The 4,779-nt window shown below is 47.8% G+C and overlaps 1 protein-coding gene across 1 annotated transcript in view; it reads left to right on the top strand.

Annotated features, from left to right (window-relative positions):
* Positions 1-4,555: 4,555 nt before the first annotated feature.
* Positions 4,556-4,779, top strand: part of SNRK (SNF related kinase) — a 66,429-nt gene continuing 66,205 nt past the window's right edge. Inside the window, exon 1 of the mRNA XM_010842157.1 lies at positions 4,556-4,644. The gene's annotated coding sequence lies outside the window, so the exon portion shown is untranslated. The remainder of the gene's footprint in view (positions 4,645-4,779) is intronic.

Genomic DNA, 4,779 nt, shown 5'->3' with positions numbered 1-4,779 from the left:
CCCCATGGACTGCAGCCTACCAGGCGCCTCCGTCCATGGGATTTTCCAGGCAAGAGTACTGAAGTGGGGTGCCATTGCCTTCTCCATCACTGCTAATGGCCTGGGTTCAATTCCTGGTTGGGGAACTAATATTCCACAAGCCACAAGATACAGCCCCCCACACAAAAAAAACAAAAACAATGTTCTGAAAAAAAAAAAATGCCCCAAGTTTAAGCACTTGGGCTGCCTACTTGCTACATTATTGCTAAGCTGCATGAATAGAAATTTGAATAAAATGAAATCCTTGTCCTCCAGGAGTTTAAGAGCCAAAGGGAGAAAATGGAACAGTTAACAGTTATGAAACCTATAATAAATATTTATGTGCAAGGAGGTATGGGTTCAGAGAAGGCCTGGCTCTGACTGGGCAGGATTGGGGGTGCCACAGATGAGCCTGGACACTTGAGGTTTTGAAGGTAAGTAGGAAGATTCAGGAAATTGCCAGGTATAGGGAGTGGAGAAAAGGGGTGGCTGACATTTCCAGGTAGAGGGAACAGAATGGGCAAAGGCTTGGAGGTATGAGAAAGAAATTCCCTTTTGAAAACTGGGAAGGTTGCAGATACAGTTTACTTGGAGATAAAGAGCAGGAAAGGAAGGCAGGGGCCAGATCATGAAGTGTTTGGCAGGCAGTGTTAAAAGTCTTTGGACAAAAGATTAAGCATTAAGAATTTATTTGTTGGAGGAATATGGGCATCCTTCCTGTGGCCTGAATTAAACTGTATCTTGGCAACATCATATTGCACTAATTAAAAAAAAAATCCACTAATATACTACTTACCATGTGCCAGCACTATTTTAATACTTCCCTGGTGGCTCAGACAGTAAAAGAATCTGCCTGCAATGCAGGAGACCTGGGTTTGATCCCTGGGTTGGGAAGATCCTCCAGTATTCTTGCCTGGAGAATTCCACGGAGAGAGGAGCCTGGCGGGCTACAGTCCATGGTATCTCAAAGAGTTGGACGTGACTGGACAACTAACATAAACCCCCTTAATCCCATCTATAGTGGTTCTCAGACTCTCACCTGTGTCAGATTCACTTGGAAGTCTTCTTAAAACAGAGAAACCACCAAGTTTCTAATTTAGGAGGTCTGGAGTAGAGCTGGAGAATTTGCATTTCAGTCTAGTTACCAGGAGAAGCTGCTGCTGCTGGTCCAGGAGGCACACTTGGAGAACAGCTGCCTTACACATACCTTATAAGAAAGGTATCATTATCATCACCATCTTTCCCATTTTACAGAGGAAACAGATGGAAAGTTAAGCGGTCTGCCCACAAGGGCATATAACTCTTAGTGGTGGGGCAGGTGGTCAATGCTAGGCAGTGTCTGCCGTGTTTCCCGGTTCACAGGTTGCAAAGCAGAATTAAGGGCTGGCATTTTCTGTCCTTCCTTGCAACTGTCAAGAATATATTACACATGCACACACACACACACACGCATGCACACATATGCACAGGCCTTAACAAACATCTGAGCTAAAAGAATTAGGGATGCTAACGGATGCCAAGTGGGTAGTGAGGGAAACTCTTTGAGAAACTCTTCAGGCCATTCCAGTGAAGTATTATTTTGGTCCTACTGGAATGAAGCCAGGATTCAGACATGCCCAAGTATCAATGTACAAAATGACTAATTAAATACGCAAAAGGAAATCATAAAATTAAATGTCACAACTCAAAACTGAACCATACGTGAATCCTCAGTCTCTGTTTTCAATATATTTGAAATGCTTTTATATTATGAAAATTAACAATATCTAGAGATGATATAACCTTGTTATACATGCTGCTTTGGGGGGTAGTCCCAAGATGAAATTGGCAGTTCTTTTCATGAATCGGCTTGCTTTTCACATCTTAACCTAATTTGTAGCATCTCCCTGGTTGCCTTCCAATAAACAGCAACTTCCCTAAATCAGTGGCATTATGTTATTTCGGAGATCTGAATCACAGAGAGTGTAATCCAAGCCCGCGTGCTCCATCTTGTCATTTGTGTGGAGTGCTGTGTATCTAATTAAAGTTTCTTACAGGTCCATAAAAAGACCTAACATTAAAAAAGCAGTCTGGGTTAGAGAAAGCCCCAGGGCAGACTGAAGAAGGGGGTTCTCGTTAACAATGAACACATTTGCTTAAATTCAAAGTTAAGTACTCATCTATTAATTTATACTTGAATATTTAAAAATATTGCCTAAGAATAATCAGATCATGTTTCCACATTGATGGTGTGGCACTGAAAATGGGTCATGTTCTTGCCAGCAGCACTCCAGCTTCCCAAGAAACACTGGAGATGAATAAATGATTCACCACGTGGCCAGGACTGCAGCCCTTTCTCTGGAAGAGAATTCAAGCCCACTTTATTTAAACCAAGGTATTATTTTGTTCCTTTTTTATTTATTGTTTTTCTATTCTTGTGTCTCATTTTCTGTATAGAATTTATTCAAAACCTGAGTTACATATTTTCCAAGGGCTTATCTATTAAGACATTGTTTTGTGACGACTGTTCTATTTCAGGGGCTACAGACCTGGTGGTGGAGGTCTTCAACCACTGGAATTCCCTTGGGAGACCATTAGAATGGTATTTTTTTACCCTTTACTTGGCTATGGGGTTCCCTGAATAGTGATACCTCCCTAAGGAGAAAAGTGCAAGGCCTCGCCACTGTTTTCCAGCAACAAAGGAATGAATTCCATAAGCTCCTGCTGAACATACTGCTAGAGTTAGAATGTGTGTCAAAGTGAGATGATTCTTTGAAGGTCTTTGTAAGCCAGTAAGCCAGTGTTATCCCAGAGTTGGGGCCTCGACTCAGGCCTGAGGGGCAGAGGCCCATAGCCCAAGGCTTTCCCAGCCAGTGACATCACCCCATGCCACAGTGTTAGGGTAACTTGGAGTCCTCCTTTAACCCCCGCCCCCCACTTAAAAAAAAAATAAGCCTTTATTAGATACTTTTTATATAGCAAGACTGTTCTAATTATTTTATTTTTGCTTTTTTTAAAAAAATTGGGAGAATAATTGCTTTACAGTGTTTTCTGCTAAAAAGCAAAGTGAATCAGCTATATTTATACATATATTCCCTCTTTTTGGATTTCCTTCACGTTTATGTCATCACAGAGCAGAGTCCATTCCCCTCTGTGCAACCCCATGGACTGTAGCCCTCTGTCCATGGGATTCTCCAGGCAAGGGTACTGGAGCGGGTGGCCATTCCCTTCTCCCTTCCTGACCCAGGGATCGAACCTGCGTCTCTTCCTGGACTGCGTCTCCTGCATTGGCAGGCGGGTTCTTTAGCACTAGTGCCACCTGGGAAGCCCCGCTTAACTTCCGTTATTACCCTGAGTGTTTGTACCTCCCAACAATCCACTCTTGCTTTCCAGTCATCTTCAGACATGCAAAGTAGATGCCCAGGGGACAGTCTGAAAAAACTGGCTTCTGACGTTTGCAGGTCAGCAAAGACAATTGCTCAAGCCATCTAGATTTCTTTTTTCCCTCCAGTCGATCTAATCACATTTGGAACATCTAAGTAGCGCACCCCCTCCCCCGCCCTCCACGCAGTAGTTTGTGCCCTTTTTTGCCTGGGGTCCTCTCTTGGGGGAGGGGTGCAGGGCTGGGAGAATCCGAAATGGAAAAGCAGGTTGGAGGATCTGACATCTGGCGTGTCACTTATTTCCAGAAAGCAAGGGAAGCTGATCTCCATGGCGCGCCAGGCTTCCAAGGATGGGAGATGGGAGCGCCTGCCCCTCTCTCTCACCCTCCCAAACTCTCCACTCTGGCCATCGCTAAGCTCCATTTGGGAGCCTCCTGCCTAGTGACCATGGCGCTGAACCATCCGGGGCATAGTTAATGCCTGGCATGTTCTGAGTCCCTGACTTCACATGTCTTAATACTTCTCACGACCTTTCGCCTTTTCACGCTTTTCCTGTGGAGGCAGCCTGGCCTGGCAAGGGTCTCCTGCTGACCTTTAAAGCCAGCGTTGTGTTCAGATGCTGGGCTTTTCTCTTTTTTAAAAATAGCACAAAATCAACACAATTCCTTCTAATTGGGTTCCCAGAGAGAAGAAACTGTAGAGAAAAAAAATATGTACTTATATTCGTGAACGTGTATTTTTTTCCCGCTGTTTGTTTAAACCTGGGCCGGGGATGGGGGGTGAACCTTTAGAAGGGTGAAGTGCCTGGTGCCGTCAGACCCCCGCCCCAAGAGGCAGAGTCCCGTGAGGACCCGGTCCCTTCCCTCCGATTTCCGCCACGGCTCGGCTACTTTTCTGGGCCATTGTCCCGTGTCCCTAGTGCTTCCTCTTTCATCAGCTTGCTCTTGCTTGGGCGCCTCGCCCGCTTCCTACCGCCAGCCGCAGCCCAGACTCGCTGGGGTCGAGGCGCTGCCAGGTTGCCCTGCAGCAGCTCGCGCGCCGAAGCCCGCAGGTGCGCCCCGCCCCGCCCTCGCCGCGGCCCCGCCCCGGCGCCTGCGTCACAATGACGCGCGTCCCGCGCAGGCGCATCTCGGTCCCCCACCCCCTCCCTGCGGCCGGCTGCCCGCTTGGTATTATGATTAGTGCTGGGTGCGGGGATTCGGCGGCCGGGAGGGAGTTGTCCGCGCCGCGGCCGCTGCGGACGGAAGCCCGCCTGCTTGCTGAGGTAGGCGCGAGCACGCAGTGCACCCGGGAGCGGCGGCCGTGGGCGGGGGACGGGCTGGCCTCCGCCGCCGAGTGACCCCAGCGGTTGCCGGGCTGGGCGCCGGGGCCGGGGCGCCCGCCGCAGGCGGAAAGTAAG

The sequence above is a fragment of the Bison bison genome, unplaced genomic scaffold (genome assembly GCF_000754665.1).
Source record: "Bison bison bison isolate TAMUID 2011002044 unplaced genomic scaffold, Bison_UMD1.0 scf7180017864171, whole genome shotgun sequence".
Lineage (NCBI taxonomy): Eukaryota > Metazoa > Chordata > Mammalia > Artiodactyla > Bovidae > Bison > Bison bison.
This window is presented reverse-complemented; position numbering and strand designations above follow the sequence as displayed.